Below are 20,262 nucleotides of genomic sequence, written 5' to 3'. Positions count from 1 at the left end.
TGGGCAACGGTCTATTACTTTTTAACCTTCTTGGATTGATGATAATGTTTGGTACTTTAGTATGTTATGAGTATAATCATGTTAAATTATTTTTTACGTAAAATATATTAAACATTTCTTCCGAATTTGTTTGGTATAAGCCAAGGACTTAATTTCACTCCTTTGAATATGTAATAAACGAATTGCTTTGATATAAAAATGTGTAGAAAATAAAAAAAAACCTACGCTTATTTCTACACTTTTCTAAAATAAGGATTTTGCTTGATAATGTTCTGCAAGATTGAACAATCTCAGAGGGTATCATCCAAAACAAAAATTGAGATGGCAACCGTGATTTAACCATAATTTAGGACTTAACGGTGGCAAAATTTGCGTCTTGACACTAAGTAATTTTGTAAAATGACATTATGTTGTGTCTTGACACAAACGATCCAGGATGACCAAGAAGAAATCACGTGGAGGAATAATATAACACTTATTTATAAGATCATGTGTATTCTTTATAATACAAAAACTTACTCTAATTTATTTACAAAATACACGACTATTTATACTATGTAAAATACAGTACTTTAATACATAAAAGAAAATATAAGAAGATAAGAAGAACAAGGGGGAAGGAAATATGAAATACATTACATCACCCCCAAGCACCAAATCCATGACGGTGCTTACACAGGTTCCGCTCCATGAATAGCAGCTTATAGATCCGCTCCATCCATGTCCAGGCGCGGGCAAAACATTCGTTCCTGTACATCAAATTTTTATCTCCGTAGACGTGCCGTGCTCTCAGCACGCGCACAGGAGAAAGGAGAACAATACTCTTCATAGAAGTTTTAAGGATCCCAGCACCCTGCTCGTCCCTGGGAGAAATAACATTCACCCTTAACGAGGTTTTAGAGACACGAGCACCCTGCTCGTCCCTGGGAGACATAACCTTCACCCTTATAGAGGTTTTAGGGACACGAGCACCCTGCTCGTCCCTGGGAGACATCTTGCTTGATGTACCCTCATCCAACTCGGGATGATCCATAGGAGAGACCGTTGCACATCCATTATCCAATGATGTGAACGGGAAAGTAGGAACAGCAGAGAACCAAAACTGTGTAGGACTAAATCCACTTTTAATTATGTGGTCCCTGACCCGGACACAAACTTCACTTCTTGTAAGTGACCAAGGTTCTCTTCCTTCTTCCACGATGCTCAAACTGAGGCACAGTCCATATTGCTCCGCCTTCCGCAGACGAACGAGCGTTCTCCCTATCGATGAAAAAAGGCTACCCAACACCAACAGAGCTAGCTTCGCCGACGATCCCATGGCAGGGAGGTCACGTGATCCGGATCCCATCCTCGTCGCCAATGTTGCGTCTTGACGAAAGTGACGAGGTTCCAATTGTTTAAACCAATGAATCCAGGATGACCAAGAGAAATGAGGTGAAGAAATGCATGGAGGAATAGCATAGAGCTAGATGTATTTATCATTTCAAAAAATGCCAGGATGCAATCAAGTGACTAAATCCCCGCCTCTATGAAACATAAATCAACCTACTCATTAGGAGAGTCAATGTATGTCCACCTCCAATTATGGATCTTATGCTACTAAAAAAAAATTATCAAGGGATATGTCAAGGGTTCAAGAAGCACTGCGCACTGTTGATATAAAAAATAGGTGCCCCAAAAATATATATATCTTTGTCCATTTCCATTGCTAAGACGAACTTAATACAACTTTTGTCAAAGTTAAATCTTCCCTATCTCATTTTATTATACATTTACATTTAATTACCCCTTATGATTTATTATTGAATATTTATAATGGATTTGATTGTATCACCATATCCAACAAAATGGAATACGTAAAAAAATCAAAGGATTATTCTTTATACTGAATGGAACTTAAGATGTGAATAGCTAATTGGTGGCATCAGTGCTTTAATTGAACATTGAATTTAAAGTAATTATATTATCAATAGTAATCAAAGCCTTTTTGTAATCTTACACTTATCAAACGATTCAATCATAACAGATCAAATTTCAATGTTTTCAAAGATGCAAAAAATAAGTAAAATAGTTTAAAAATGATTTGTGTAACATATTAAGCACAAAACCTACATTAAACTGTTTCACTTCTTGGTTTAAATTTAAATTGAAAGTACTATTTATTTAGGAAAAATGATGAAATTAATTTTGATTATAATTTGTGTATTTTTGTACTTGGTGTATACTTAAAAGTAATAAACGTTTTTGTAATGGATTTGTAAAATCAAGGGTATTTAGAGTAACGCTTTTATCAATAAATGTATAACAGTAATGATCATCGTACAATTTATTGTTCATTCTACTAATATAACTATTGAATATATTTGATTGCTTCAATGCACTAAAACCAAAATAAAAAGGCAAAAGTAAATGTTCAAACTTGTAAAATTAAAGCACATTATATCTTGAACATATTTATTCATATAATGAATTAGTATTCTTCGTTAATGATAAGATTAATATTGCTTCAAAAGGACCTAATGAAACAATATTTTTAAAGATGGAAATATCCTTAAAATCATCATAAACTAATTCTCGTCGAATTAGAAACAAGGCATTAAGTAGTTCAATTAGCACTGCTATTATCGATTAGCCTCTTAAGTCAATTTTTCTATTCATATTCATGAAGAAGTTTGAATTTCTGTACATTTTGGGGTTCATAGTAATGAAAGGCAAGTTTTAAAAAAGAGAGGGAAAATTCAAATCCTAAATCCTTATAAATAATGCTTTTGATTCATGATTTGGTCATGATTAACAGGAATAAGCCGCTTCGTTCTTTTTCATCATATGTAGTATAATCATAAGTTATTTAACACTTGTTGGAGTAAGTGATTAAATTTTAAAATGGAATTTGTTAAAAGCAAAAATAGGTTGGAATTTTTTTTGTTTGGAAGGATTTATCTTCAGACTTGATAAAAAAAATAGTATGCGAACGTGGAATTGGAGATGTACTGAAGTCGGATGCAAAGGAAGGATAAAGACTAAGCATGAGCCTCAAGAAGGTGATCTACCCACTTTCCCATCATCTGACCATTGTCATGTCCCAGCACTTCACAAGACTAAGGTCAAAAAATTATACAACAGATTCAAATGTAGGGTAAAACATAATCAGAGACTACGAAGTCCATCATTTGTGAAGAAGTTGAAGAACTTGGCGAAGAAGCCTCAACGAGTATTGGAACCAACAAAACTTTTCTCAAATAGTGAGAGGTGTGAGAAAGTTTAACAAGGTTCCATTATAACCTACGACGAGACATGGCTTCTTAATTCCAATAGATTTTACTATCACTTCAGAGAAACAAATGCTTTTATTTGATTCAAGAGAAGAAAATATAAATAGAATGTTCATCTTTGTGACATGTAAAATGTTGAGACTAGTGAATGCTACCCTCATTGGCTCATTGAGGGTACCTTAAAAGTTAGTCCTTCAATATTTTACAAAGTATTTACGGTTCATGTGTTGTTAATGCGCACTGTCATTCCATGCCTGTATCGACACCTTCCTGACAAATCACAGGAGAGTTATTGGAGAATTTGGGAGGGACTACAGACAAATGCTACTGAATACTACTTTAATCCTCAAAATGTATTAATGTACTTTGAACAAGAAGCCCTAACAGCTACTCACGGAACATTCCCTCAATAAAAAAATTGTTGGGTGTTTTTTCCATTTGGGACAATCGCTTTGGAGGTACATTCAAAGTTCCGGCTTAAAGATTCAAAAATGTTCATGAGGAAGAATTTCGCATTTCGACTAAATCCTTCCTTTTGTTAGCCTTTCTCCCATTGGAGAATATAGATGAAGCATTCGAAACCTTAGCAAATACATTCCCTGAAAATCTCACAGCCGTAACGGATTATTTTGAGGACACTTACACTGGTAGACGAATAGGGAGCGCTCGAAGAGTCCCTTGATATCCTCGATCACAATGGAACATGATAGATAGGGTCAGTAACGGTCTACCGAGGACCAACAATTCCTTTGAGGCCTGGTACATGGCCTTTCAATCCTCTTTACAATGTCAGTACCCAAATATATCGAAGTTAATAAAAAGTTTAATTAAAGAAAATTGAATGCAAAAAATAGTTTTACAGTAAGTTCTTGCAGTCAAAAATCCATTGCCTAGAAAAAATAAAATTAAAAGAATAAACGAAGCTTTGGGAAGTTTAATTGAAAATAGGGATCAAGTACCGTTACTGGACTATTAAAGAGGCTGTGCTATGAATTTTAAATTAAATATATAAATGTCTATAAAAATTTATTTGAATTTGTAAATATGTTCAATGTGAAATCTAATACTATAAAATAGTCCGTATAAATTCAAATAGTGTACATTAACTAATTATAGGGTATTAATGTCATATTTTATTAAGAATGTTGCCAAAAAAAACACGTGAGTTATTAATTATTAGACTAAATTGGTTGTAGCTAGATGTAGAATATACATATAGTATTAAAAAAAATCAAAATAAAATAAGCTTGGTTAGGACTACAATAATAACGAAAAAAGAGTTTGTTTCGTCATGTCAATATATCGTAACAATTTACTGGAATTAATTAATTTAATCATACTTTGACCTTAAAAATTAAATTGTGAAGGATCCAAATAAAAATTGGCAGTTTCGTCAAAACCATTTTGTAAATAGTGTAAGTAAATAGAGGTTTATATTTTTGCGTGAAAAAAAAAAGACAAATAAACTTATTCTTGGAAATGAAATATATCAGACCTTTGATACTTAATAACGATGATTTCTTTAACTCCGGAGACTGGGAATGAATAATTAACAAGAATTTTGTTGAATTTTATTCTACTTGCCAAAAAATGTATATACTCACTTTCATGAAGAGGCCTTATGATTTGATATATATGATAATTCTGTTGATAGTCAATAAAATACCAATGAACTGACGATATTTTTAATCGATTGAATGATTGAGGAATATATATATTCCGCTATGTGGAGCTACAAGTTATCTTCTTCATTGACTTTGACTCATATACTTCTCTACAACGTCAAAGAACCTCAAGGGGTTTAATTCCTTTTAGTAAAATGAATACATTATCATTTTACTAGATTGGATTGCATTGTCAAAGACTCAAAGGAGATTGTCTTTTTGGAGTTCTTGGATGGCAAGTAATCCAGGAGACGAATGTACTACAATTTATTATCCTCATAATGATTTATTTTTCCTTAAATCCCGAAACACGGATTAGGCGAGAAGTATGGATACAATCCACGACGAAATTAAAAATTTCATATGTAGATGTTCATGTAAAAATGTAATTTGAAAGTATGAAATGACGTCATTAGTTATCTCTCATCGTTGGTATTGTTCTATTCTATTATAAATTATTAAGCCTCGCTGAAACGATCCTAGCTGTAAAGTAGCCCACACAAATAAATTTCGATATAAAAAAACTTTGCTATAATATCGAGCCTCCTGAAGAAATCTTCCAAACAAAAAACAGACACCAGAAACCCCCATTTAACAAAAGAAAGGTTAAAAGATATATACTGTTCGCATCATTCTATTAAAGCACACTCATAGGTAGGCCTATGATATATATGAGTATACATTTATAAACAGCAAATTAGTCAAGGCATACTACGTGGGAGTCAATCATGCATCGTTTTATTATTACTATGAAATATTCGTTGATAAATATAAACTATCCTTTTTAATTCTCCGTAAGGGATTATTCTGCATTTTTTTTTCTGATTTTAGGAGCAATGCCCAACCTTAAATTATTTCACTTGGTGCTGGTATAAGGGAATTACTCAAAATGACGAATACATCACAAACATATTATAGTTTTTATCCCTTCGAGCTTGTAATCCACTCACAAACTCGACTCTCTATATGGCAATGACAAATTTGAAAAACAAACAAACAACATAATACCTATGTTTCTATTTTGTGTTGCCAAATGTTAATTATTATGGAGAATGATTAAGTATGGATTGAACAAATTCTCAATGAAGGTAGAATTATGACACTTGGTGTATAAATCAGCGTGTATACTTATGTTAGTTTGTTTACGAATGATCCGGAATGGGGATTTCTGGCCGCAAAATAATACAACTCCCTGAATTGAAATATTATTTAATCTTATTTATAATTATAAGTATGTTTTGGATGTTAGTACAGATGGAATCCAAAATGGACGAACAAATCAGTAGCTGAATGAAGCTGTGTTTGATCGATACGAAACCTTCTTTCTCTTCTCATTATTTATCTTTCAATCGAGGGGCCCCATAGAAATCTGAACACTTACTAATTCAATAATCAATTAAGGTTGAGTGATTCAAATGACATTTGAACGTAATTGATGAATTTTCATTCGCACAATCCAAGACGTCTCCAGGACCACCGTCTATGCCGTCACCATGTCCAAAACATTGGAGAGGAAGAAGGCTCTGTCAAAAAGTCTAAATGGGGCCTGAGGGTTTAATTCAAACAGCCCTGGCCAATCCTGTCAAGTTTACAAGGGCCTATGTAAGAGATATCAGGGGAACTATAAAAAGTGGGTGTAAAGACCCTAATTTTGGACCCTTTTGGACCCCTAGAGCCCAGATGCCAATCCCCATCGACTACACCTTTTGAGTGCATGTCGAAGAGAAGGTCTAGTTCATAGGGGGCTTCAGTACCTATTACTTTGATTTAACACACTGTTTATAATTAGCATCAAGAAGTATTCAATAAAAAGATTAAGTCTTTTTGTAAATTTAAAGCCCTTTGATAAAGTTTCATAGAAAGTATAGAACAAGATAATGAGTGTAATAAAACAAAATCCATTATTTTTTTAATAGACGGTTTTTGTAATATCTCGCGTTGTATAAGTGCGATCGTTTTACACTAGATGGCGTTCGAAAGAGAAGATTTCACACTAAATAACTTTTTAAATAATTTTATGATTGTTTAAGTCAGTATTGTCTGATCAATCGTCAGAGATAAACACCAGCAAGGGGAAATACACCGTATTACACTGCTTTTTTTAAGAAGAAGGTGAAAATGAATGCCAGGTGTAAATAGTGTGTATGCTCCTGATACAGTAAAGTACAATCATGCACAATTTTGGTTGTCTATTCTCTTCCAGCAATTTTAATGTAAAATATGCAACATCATCTGGAAGGCCAATTGTGGAAAAATTTGGATAAATAATGGAAATCTTGAAGTCAATCATCATGTATGCCAAGGAAATAAACAGAAACTCAGACACACATCTATTTATAGTATTAATTTTGTGGTAATTTTATTGGTAATTAATAAATTATATCTTGTTGAATTTCAAAATTCATTGTGTTCAGATTTTAATGGGCCACTTGGTACGACAAAACTATTTATTAATATTGATTAATTGGAAGGACCATATAATTCTTTTTCATCGAACAAATAAATAATATTTAGACTTTTTATTTGCTTTGCATGATAGTTCTTCAAAGAATATTTGATCATAAATTAGTTATATAATAATAATAATTATTATTATTTGTTAATGATGGAAATTATTTTGTTTCCCAAATACATTTAACTGTTATTTTTTTTTTTTTTTTTAAATAAAAAAACAAGAGATATTGAGCATAAGTACATATGTAATTATCTTCCATTAGTTGGAAAGACTAATTATTACATAATATATACATATAAGTATAGAGCTGTAAAAATAGACATATTTTAACGAAAAAGTTTTGTTATTGTTAACAACTTGAAGTTTTTTATTTCCCAAAGTTGCTATCATAATGGTCTAAATCTTTGTGAGTGTAAATCAAGAAGGAAACAATTTGTTGGCAACTTTGATGGACGATATGTCAGCTGTCAGACATCATTGTACAAACTCATTGGTCACTAAGAGGAAGTTAGCTTTTGTATCTAACTCTCAACTAAAGATAAAAAGGATTCACATGTGGATTTCGACAATTTTGGATATCTTTCAACATTATTCTTACATTCTTGATGAGGTAACGTCATAGTACACAGTGTAACTGGGAGTGTTTATGATCATAAATGACGGAGAGTAATGCTGAGGTTTATTTGAGGAGTAGTTAGGAGTGATGCTCATCACAAGCATTATGGGCATGCTAAAAAAAGAGAAACCCAAAATCGACATGGACATTCACACAATTTGAAAAGTATTTTGGAGGAAAGCAACTTAGCTGACATTCAGTTTAATTAGATCGGCTATAAGCAGTTGTGATGAGAGGGAAACAAACAAACAAGGACATTGGTCAGAAATGCTCCGATGTCGATCTTCAATTCTACTCTGAGTCTAACAAGGATTTACAGTTATAACTGTGCAACAAATCTTGTCGTTACTCTCCGTCCTTTATGAGCTCACACAAATGTTCTATCCGGTTTTATATGTAAAAAGAAAGGAAGTTCACTTCTCCGGAATTAAATAATAAGGACAACAGCTTAGGAAAAAATAATTCCATGGCGAAAATGCTTACGATTTAAAACCCTAACAATGAATATATTTCAAATAGAAGCTCAGTAATTACTTTTATACAAAAAGTTTTGTGCAGTTAAATATTCCTTTATACTTTAAATTAAAATCAGATATCTTAGATAAAGTTTTTTACGGGTGAAGAAGGGTTTATCGTCTTAAATAAAGGAGCACATGTTCTGTAAATATGTAATATTAAATTATATATGGAAGCATCCTATTTATAGAAATAAATCGAGCAGAAAATTAGTTTTGTGTTATAAATCAAACCCAAAGAACAACATACAAACAAATTTAAAGCTTATATAACGGTACAGCGGGGGATTAAAACCCCTTTTGTAATTGTACTACGTACTAGTGACTTCCTGGGATTTCATTTTATTTCTCAGACCTCATCATAAATAATTACGTCTCAAAACAACTTATAGGCACTTGTGTATGTGTGCATGTAGAATAATGAGTGAAGTATTTGTACACGCAAGGATTTGTCTAAAATTAAAAACCACACATGTTCTAAAATATTATAGATAAAATGTACTTATTTGCAAGAATTAAAGTCGAATGGAATACATACAATTTGATTTTGACTCTTAGTTCCAATTAGGGATAGATTTATAATATCAAACTGGGTAGACGAGAGTGGAATTGAAGTATCCTAGAGTAATTTATAGCATCAATTGAGGGAATTAAATTACTTAAGTAAACATTTCCTTATACTAACATAGAGATGACCTTCTTGTTTCATCTGATATCGTTTACTCAAGCAATAACTCTCCTTTGACAAAGGCCCTGAGTCAGATAGCTGAGTATATGTTAAAGAAATTAAAGACTCATCCCGGTCATTCCCCCTCAATTCACCCAAGGGTTGTAGCCCAACCCTCTCCGATTTTGATGAACCAAGCCACAATTGTACCTGTGGGTAGAAAGTAACTTTTGTGAAATTTTATCCCATTTGGATGAATCGTCTAGGAGATATGGACCCCAACTTTTAAAATCCCATATCTCCGTAGCCACATGACCAATATGGATGTTCGAACTATACTTCTAAACTATAATTTGACCTTGAAGATCTCGTGACCTTGGCCTGACCTTGCATGAATTGAATTTTAATACTGTTTACTGCAACATATAAAAAGAACTGGAAGGTATTATTCCTTGTTCTCGTGTCAAGGGTCACAGCATCTGAAAAAAATTCACTGGCATCTCTAACATGACATCTTTATTTGGTTGCGTTTTTTACCCTTGAACCTTGACTGAAAATAATGCAAAAACAAAAAAAAAAAAAAAAATACCCCTCCAGTTTTTTAATATGTTATACTACACAGCATAAACTTTACTTTCATGCAAGGTCCGGTCAATGTCGCAAGAGATTCATGGTCAAATTCTAGTTTAGAAGGTCATTACCCCCTTTTATATTCCAAATCTAAAAAGGATACCAGAATTAAATAGGTTTATTAACTTTTCAATGATGGTTCATATATAGATATTGGTGAAGGAGTTTCGGAGATATGGGAGTTTAAACTTTGTGGTCTTGTCAAATTTGTCAAAAAAGTCAAAAATTCAAAAGATTATATCACAATATTGATCCAAATGGAATAAAATTTCACAGGAGTTAGTTTCTAACGACAGGCATCAATTGTGCCAAGTTTCATCAAAATCAGAAAGGGTAGGGTTTCAATTTTTTTTTTAGGTGATTGGAGATGGAACAACCAATCCCTGAAAATCCAATTATTTTGAGCCCGTATTAAGTATGAACATAATTATAAAATGTTTATATAATGATTCTTGAAGAAGCGATAAATTCCTTAGACTCGAAAAAAGAGTCAAATTATGATACATTTGGTTAATTCGTGAAGGATATTGCTAGAGCAGAACTGATTTTCAAGTTAATGAGTAATGCCTTAAATAAGTCTGGGATATTCGACTCCACATCCTCCAGTACATTTTGTATAATGTTGGTCGAATGAAGAAGAAGTTAATGGAGTATTTCCATACCTTTGCCACATTCCATGTAAATAATAACATACATTTTCATGATCTAAGCGAAGAAGGAGGTTTTCGTTTTTACTAGAAAATCTAATATTTGAAGTTTGATTTATATTTAATTTTTTTTCCCAAAAGAATTAATTTTTCAAATTTGTATACAAAAATTCAATATTTGAATTAAAAAAAAAAAATTTTTTTTTTTTTATCAGAACTTTTTACTTAACACCAAATATATTAAGAACAGTGCAAATATCTTGCAAAAAATATTCATTTTTTCAGTATAATTCGATAAAAAAACATATTTATACTTAGGTATATAAATTATTCTATTATTTAAGGGAATTATTTAAAAAGAAAAGAAAAAAAAAACCATCTCAATGACGCCATGAGGGATCGCTTTTACCTTATTTAAGGACCTAAATTGGAATTGGACTGAATAGAACCAGACTGGGCCACGATCTTCGTTCCTAAATAAGGACTAAAACAACACTTTTTAGATGGAATATTCTATTGAGAGGTTCCTTCTGTGACGTCACGTGCAACCCCTCTACTTATCTGCTTAGTACATCAACGCCATCTCGTGGATATTGACACTTGTTCCCCCTATAAGAACATAAATTTTCGAAAAAACAATAAAATAATAGCACAACTAAGAACTTTTTTTTTCTTAGACATGAGTATACAACTGATGACTCATCACATAAGTACCCATAAAGAAAATAAAGTACTCAAAGTTACACATCAATAGTAATATATAAATATATAATAAATACCGGATTTAAATGGATACTCGCTAATAAATACCGTTTCAAATACATATTTTAACAATTTTATCCGTCAACGAGTAAGTATCAGTTTATCATATGGTATTTTTTTAAATATAGATGTTCGGGGTACGAACATTAACCGGACTACTACCTAGTTTGAGCAACTATCGGCCATTCCTCCACATGTCGTTACCTTTGTTCTGTCGCGCAACCTTTCATCAAAAAGAAAAAAAAAAAAGCCCGAATTCATTCGGTAGTTCGATAGATATATTAATCTTACTAACTACTATTTATCTTTTACGTACTCTCAGACTATTATTGGCATATTATTTCCCCAAAACTTTTGAAATTAATTATATACCTATATATGTCTATATTTAATAGTATTTAGATCCTACATAGTATTTTATTCGGTACTGAATTATAATATTCCCGAGTAATATTTTGTTAGAATATTACTAAGCAATAGTATAGTTAAATAAAGAGTCTTTTTCTTCGAATAAATTATAAGGTTGCCAATATATACGAGGGTGATCGGAAAAGGTTACAAAGATACAAAGTCAAAGAACAGAGTTACAATTTAATTTTTCCTTAATTTTTCTTCTATAATTTTTCGACAGGGTGTCTCCTAGTAACTCGAGAACCTTCTTCCACCCATGTTCCCATCCCTAAAACCCGTCCAAATAGTACTCGGCGTTTTCTCTTCAAATTATTGTCCAGAATACACCTTTTGTTTTTGGCTCAATAACTCCGAGTTGGATTGATTTAGACACCTCAAATTTTGGCACAACAAGCCTTTATATGTATACTATTGATTGAATCTATTAGAAGGGCACACTTTCAAAAACAAAGCGATAATTATAACTCGATCCTCAATTTTGTCAATTTTCACAAAAAAACAACCATCTACATACTCACTCAAACGATCGTAGTATAACAATTGCGAGTCCAAAATGATTTAATGTTTGGTGATAAATTGTCAACAGATCTAACTTAGAATGTGGATCTGGTGAATTGTTTGTAAATCTAGGAAGGAGTGTTAATTTTCAGGGATGAAAGTGTTCCTTACGTTATTCAAGTTTGTAGATATATATTATTGGATTTGAATGACCGTCATTAAAGAGCCATAACATGTTTTGTAGTTTATGATATAAAGGGGACAATTTATAAATACGTTACTATTCAAGAAGAAGAAGAAAAGAAAAAAGAAAAAGAGGAGAGCTTCAAGGTCACACTGAAGGTCAAAAGGGACAGTATGCATTGGACATGTGAATACATAAACCCATAAGTAAAATAATTATTTCCTATATACAATTCCTATTCATATTACTAATAGACCTTTGTATAGGTGCTATTTATATTCTTTATAAATCGTGTTTCTTTTGGCTATAGTTTGTATTTAATTATTCAACGTAAATTGACGTTTAACAATGTGAAAATACTTGGCTGATCATGATTTGATTATCAAAGAAGGCCGGTTTGTGTCGGTTTTAGTTTAAAGGAAAAAGGGATTTCATTGGAGTGATTCCGTTCCGGATTTTTTTTCATCCCGTCCCTTCTTAAATTTCCGCAACACAAAAACATTGGGTCAATCCATGTCAAATCAACAAAAATAAAAGTCACTCAAACCATTCAGATTTTGTTGATTTTTACCAAATAAGCTCAAATTCAATAGTAAATTAAGTGTCCCAAATTTCAGCATATAATTCTGAGTCGTTCATGAGATATAGATACTCGTCTCAGTCCTTTTTTGGACCAACATTTTCAACGTCCCCTTTACCATTGGAAATGTGGTACTTTACTATTTTTAAGAGTGAGGATTCCAAAAAAAAAGTCAAAAATAGAGTATTTAAATTTACTTTGATCTCAATTTTGATTTAAAAAACAAAACAAACTAAAAGCTACTAGCTAGCACTTGATCAACAATAAAAATAATGCGAAACATTTATGAACATAACACTTTGGCAACATGTTTCAAATGTGTAGGAGCATCACTCAGGCAAAAATAGTGTTGGGTTTTTTATCATAGATCCCAAGGTGGGATCTCAAAGTTAGGTTACTTTTTTCCGTTGCAAGACTCATATGAATGAGTCTTTTGAACTCTATTTTGACACTTGTTGCCCCTAGAGCCCTGATGCTAACCCCTCGACTTCGCCTTTTTGGTGCATATCGAGGGAAAGGCCTCCAGTGAGTCCAACAGTGAGTAGACGACAAGTAGGAATTTTGAAATGATTAGTTCAATTTTGCTGAAGTGTTTATAACATCATCTGACAATCATTCTTGGAAATCGATTTTTGAAACAAAGCCTTCAAGAGCCCCACAGTCACGTTTACTTGTGGACATACGTAAAAAATGAAAATTGGTTTCCCCCTCCAAGCCACAGAAGAAACATTTTATATTTGATCTCTTTCAAAGATTTATTGGTGAATAATGAAAGATCAAAATTATGGTGTTTCTTATTTTTTATTTGTTGAAATTTCCGGGTATCCGAGTCAAAATCCGTTCTTACTGATAAAAAAATAAAATTAGCAAAGTTTTAGTGCTATTGAAAAATATTTATGGGTAGCCCAAGGGCCTTAAAGTTTTGGAAATTGTCATTTTTTTTCGAAAAAAAGTGACTTCTTCTTCAATTATTATGAAAAGGGGTTAAGATACAGCTTTTTATATTTTATAACTTTTTAAAGATGACTAAATTTAATATAAGATATATTAATGTTTTATAAGTGTAAAAATATTTTTCATATGAGTTATAATGAAAAATATTTGAAAAGAAAAATAATACAAATAGAACGTATTGCGCGCCATGTTTTTGATGTGATAATTTTTTTAATTTTTCATAACTTTATTAACATAAGATAATATACCATAAAAATGATAGTTTATTCTCTGTAAATCATTATTATACAATTTGCATATTAATAAATGGTTATCCTTTTTTCTAAGTAATATGTCTAACATACTAAGGTATCCTAGATACATATTTTTTTTCGAGTCCAGATACTTCTTTTGATTCTCTTAAACAACTTGTAATAAGAATTGAAGCTGCAATTCGTCAGTTGTTAAGGATCCACTTTATTCTTTAATAAGTGCAACTCTTCGTTCTGCTTGGCCATTGACAACTTGAAAAGCATCAATTATTTAAAGGAATTTCTTATAATCATCGTTAATTAACCACAATTTTGAATCAACATTTAAAAAACTCTTCTGGGAGTTTCAGCATTTTTAACTAAATTTTTATAGATAATACTTTTTCTATGAATTTTAGTCTCAATTCCCATATTTTTCATTACCAATAATATTTCTTTTTTCATTGCCAAACTCACTCGACGATCAAATACCCAAGACCCAAGCCAACAAGCTCTTCAGATAAATGCCGTAAATGGTTTTAAAATTTTTGAGATGCCGTTTTTGAAATTGAAATATTGATTCCGGAATAATTATTTAGTGATTTCATCAAATTCAAATCCTTAAATGGAGCATCTGAGGCTGTAGGAGCAGAAATCCATGCCTTTAAACATATTTGTACAATAAAGATACGAATATCCCTCAATTCTTGCTCCTCTTGAGAAGTTATTTTAAATTGTGACTTAAATAACCAAATTTTTAAACAATACAATACTTTAGACAACCAATGAATGTGGTGTATTGGACCTGGATACATATATATTTTTTTGAGTACTCCCAAGAAATATTACTGCAAGTTCCAAAAATTCTCTATAATCATCTCTTGGAAGACTCCGTTGAAAATGATCGTTGACAAAGTTGATAATTTCTTCTCGTATACCTTCAGTGTGACATGACATTTCACTATTTACATTTCCAGGCTCGTAGTTAGTTTTGTATTTCATTTGCCAAATTTTTAGTATCATTTGAAGAGTAAAATTTCGGTAGAAGAAGAATCTCCAATGCATACATTAAAAACTAAGCTGCTAATTATTAATAATATAATGTTATGTCTACATGTAACCCGTAATAACTTTTTATCAAGCATTTCCTCTAATAAAACACTAGTTCCAGATTTTCCTGCTACTTCTTAATCTTGAACAGCTTCAAAAATTGCCTTAACTTGAGTTTAACCTGTACCAGATGGAAGCTTGTAAACACAAAATATACCTTTATTCAAGTCTCTTACTACAAACAGTACTTTGGTTAGAGCAAACTCATTAAAATCTTCGACCATACTCTTGATTGATTCTGCTAATATAAAAACTGTTTTTCGATTAGACACTTTTGTACGATCAAGAGCTGATGCAACTTCTGAAGTAATTAAAGATTTTCTTCCTCCGTAATATATTTTTGTTGTCTAAATATAATACAAGTAGCCAATATATGCCAAATGTATTTAAATTGTAAAGACAAGTACTCCAGATGGGCATATTATAAATTATGCTTCATAGAGGGCGCTGTATATTTTGGACACCATTGCAGATAAATGGTACAAATTTAAGATCCCAAATTAAGGCCCAATACAAAAAAAAGATTAAGAATCATGTTTTGCAGAAGGAAAATAGTAAACATGTAAAGACATTGGACGCACCCAGTTCTATATGTATTTGTTATATCTTCAACTATTTTGCATTGTAATTCATATTATGAATATATTTTATTTCAGAATAGTATTAATATATCTGAGAGTAAATTAGAGCATCTTTAAAAAAGATAAAACATTAAAAGTTGTATTATGAACTATGTTCACGATAATTGAGGAGGAAGTCAGTTTTTTCGGAAAAAATGGCAATTTTCAAAACTTTGATGCCGTGGAGCTCCCAATAAATATTTCTCAATTTTTCTGAAACATTACTGATTATATTTTTTTATCAATAGGAATGGATTTTGACCCGGCGATCCGGACATTTTAACAAAGTGATAAATAAGAAACACCTTAAGCAACATCCTGTAGGAGATACATTTCTCCTTTGGACGTGTGTAGGGGTTTCCGAAGAGGCATTTCTTGATAACTTCGAAGAGTCCTAGACGATACACTGCGGATCTCCAGTAAGGAATAATCAATAACTTAGATGTTCCTTCTTGAATTATTATATAATAACAGCTTTGGAAAATAAAAACGCTGTTCATATTGGCTACTTTAAAAAGAAAAGACACCAGTTTAGGTCATATTTTTACACCCTCTCTCTATATATGAATGAACTGTATTATTTATTTATATTTATTCCTGATTTGAGCAATGGTTTACTTAACCCAATAAAAGTTTAATCATTAATATCCCATTCATCATAATTTCATTAATCCGCTTAATGCATTTTATTGCATCAAATACTTGATCCTTGCTCCTTGTCGGATGTTATCTTCCTAGAATGAAATTAGGAAATCGATCGAGACAAATGTGTAATTTAGAAAGAGGTTAAATGAAGGTTATTCTCTAACTACTTCCTTGTGTCGAATAGCAACGAAAAGAGTCAAGAAGCATTTTCGAAAATCAAAAGCCAAGTTGATTACTTGGAGTAAATCAGATTCATAATTACACTATTAAATAAGTGAACAAATATACAGTTCTACCTTAAATGACGAGTCTAACTTATTCAACAACTGAACTCGTTCGTATCTTGAAACGAGTACGCGTATATTTACAAATAGTGCCTGTCAGCCTTTATTTATTTGGTCCAGACCAGTCTTTGTACCTTTCCCATTGTAGCTAAGTCACAAAAATTTCAAATTCCATATTTTTCTATGAAATCTGTTTTATCTAATGGATAATATTTATAATGACTTTTTGATACCAAAATCATGTCTTTAGCTTCCATATTAAAAAAGTTATGACCTAATTATTTTCGAAATAACACGGCTTTTTTTTCCTATTCTTTATGTAAAGCATATAGGAAAATCTGTGATCCACTATGGTATTTTAATAAAACAACACAAGTTTCTGAAAAATCAAAAGAATTGAATGAAATTTTCAAAAATTACAGAGTATAGTATTTGGCAAAAGATGTTACATTTAAATACCTGCAAAATTAATGGTAATAGGACAAGGTAATTTCATATTATGCAGTAATAAAGATTGAAGGTGCTATTGTCGGGTTTAAATTAGTATACATTGCATTAAATAATTAGAAATTTTTTTAACAAATTACTGGATACATAAATAGTTTAACATCCATCATACCATTTATTTTATCCATTATAGTACATCTGTGATTTTAAAGGCCATTATGAAGTAACTTGTTTTGCAGCAAATGGTGTGATAAAACGAAACAATTCATTGAAAAGAAAAAAATTAACTAGATGAAATATTAAAAATTTATCTACATTAGATATAATTGTCGTCAAATAGATTTCCCCCATTTAAGTAAGAAAAATCCAGCAATTCGATAGACATCCCCGAAACACTTCTAGACTTCCGCGCACGCCTCCTGCAAGTTTTTCCATGCAACCGGTCCTTAAGACTATTGGTCTATTGGACTCTCAGTACTAGAACTGACTAAAAAAATAAATAATTTTGAGTAACGTCATCAAGGACCGAACCTTATCAGTTTTAGGACTGATATGCAGAACTGAACCAGACCAGCCGAGACATTTCTAAATTATGACCGACACAACACTACTATCAACGACATTACCTCACCAACACCAGAATTATTATTGTATTTTGTTGTCAGCCGTCCATACTTCTACTTTTTCCTACTCTAATCCATGTTCTGAAGGTTGATTGGAGAAAATGGAATGAGCTCTTGTTAAGGAGTTGGGAATACGTTCCAACATTTAATAAATAATATTTCTTTGGTCGTGAAGAATTGGCTCAGAAGTGGCTAAGTACCATCTGATTTTGAGAGTGCTTCTGTTGCTTTTTGTATGAAAGGTTGCAATACTAAAGGTAACAATGTGATATACTGAGTTAATTAGAAACATGAGCAGTGGCGAGAGGGGTCAGGAGGCTGTGGTTAACTAAATCATCCTATGTCAAATATGTGTCCGTATTTACAGAGCGGGGGAGACAAGACATGCAGTTGTATGACTAATTACCAAAAATGTGATTTTTATAAAATTAAGAAAAGACAGCACAAAACCAATTTGTAATATATTTTTAATCCAATATGTCCTCCTTCAGAAGCAATAACAAATACTACGCTGGCATGATGGCAGTACGTAGTGAATCCAAATTTGGATGAGGGATGCAGCAAACATTTTCTTTCAAGGCACCCCAAACTGTAAAGTCCATGGGGTTCAAGTCGGGACAGGAAAAGGCCCATATGGAGGTAGCCACATTTCCGGCTTATTGTTGCTGCAACAGTTTTTGTTCTTATTGGCTGTAAAGAACATAAATGGAGTTAGGATGTTGATGATAGTGCAGATGGAAATGTCATCATTCTCTGCAGACTACTCACTACTTATATCTGCACGAAGGAGATCGCAAACGTTTTGCATCTAATGTTGTTGCTCAAACATTTTACATTTAGAGACATGGGTTAAAAACAAAACTGGTTGAATTTTGTTTCAGCTGTCATTTAGTTATGTAATGAAGCCTTGTAGTTAAAAATAACGAGGATAAATTGGTAATTAAACCCTACAGTAAGTTTTGCGTTCCTGTTTTGTGGAGGTAAAATTAGTCACATTCCTTCATTCGTAACTAGAGATATTACTGTAGTAAGTACAAATATGAATACATCCTCATTTCAATCCCTCCTACAATTATTTATATGATTGATCTCCCCATCAAGTAATTAGATATTTACTGAGTAATTCAAATAGTGATTTATAATAAACAGTTCCCTTAAAGTCACGATAGTAACTTATCTACATAAGTAACGATATTGAGCCCCATCTTTTTATCTTCCAAGCAATTTGAGAAAATTAAGATGAACCTTCTTAACATAATTTACAATATATATATATATATATGAATGCCAGAAGGTATTAAGAAGGACTCCTCTTTTGTAAGGTTTTCAAAGTAATATACTCGTAGTGATTTAAAATCCGATACTTGGAAACTGGAACAACTTAAATTTTCGACACTAGGGGAAGCTACTTTAACTTAACTTTGTAAAGATGTTGGCACATCTGTATCCATTTATAATCTTCCACGTAGACTCCATCCACTTTGCCCATGGCCTCAATACATTACTGGACGCTCGGACAAGTGGTTACAATGTAATTGGGCACATTGAGTTCCAATTCTCATCAATTGGTGCCCTTGTCTGGCAGACTCTAGCCTCCACATACACACAGAAGGAAAAGTGGAGCGGGTTGGTATTTGGTGGATATGAAGACCACATTGTTTTTGGCCAGAACAGAATTTTGCTCTCTTTAAAAGACTGTTGAACCTTTGGTGTACGTGCTAGTGCACCATCTTGTTGAAATACCACATTGCCATCCAAATGCAAATTCTGATTCAGGGAATCAACTTACAGACGTAGTTCGTAGTGTTGAGCATGTACCTTTTTTTGAACCAGATGAGTGGCATCGCCAGGCTCCTGTAAATCCAAATCTCGTCACAGATGTTGGGTGCTTGGTAGTCATCGGGATGTGGGCTTCCTCTCGATGTAAATACCGTCATTAATGACCTTGTTAACATTGAAAATAGTCTGTTTGCTTGCCTTTGTCAAATTTCAGATATCTTTTGGGGTTTGTTCAAAGCCAAATAAGGAACCAATCTATATACATTTTTTTCCTTGTGAAGCCATTTTTCGATTGTTTTTGTAAAAAAAAATTATTTGGAAGGACAGAGTTTGTCAATTTATTATCTTTGCATGACATTAAAACTGATAACATCAGTTTTAGTTCTTTATCATTTTCGTTTTGTGGGGTTATTTGTGAACAAAGAACTTTGTAAATTTCTAATAATGAAAATATATTTAAAAAGCAATCACTTTTTTATATTAGTAATTAAAGGAGTTAATTGATTTTCATCAATCGCACTAGAAAATATCAAGGCCTAAATTGCAATTATCTTAATTCTATCAAATATTTTGTGAATATTATAGTTCATTTACTCCATTTGACCTAAGAATCTTGTGTGGAAGTGTGGAATCCATGAAGTATAAAGTTCATTTCTTTCTCATGTAATG

The sequence above is a fragment of the Lepeophtheirus salmonis genome, chromosome 10 (assembly GCF_016086655.4).
Source record: "Lepeophtheirus salmonis chromosome 10, UVic_Lsal_1.4, whole genome shotgun sequence".
Lineage (NCBI taxonomy): Eukaryota > Metazoa > Arthropoda > Copepoda > Siphonostomatoida > Caligidae > Lepeophtheirus > Lepeophtheirus salmonis.
The sequence above is the reverse complement of the archived record's forward strand: the minus strand, read 5'-3'. Positions refer to the sequence as shown.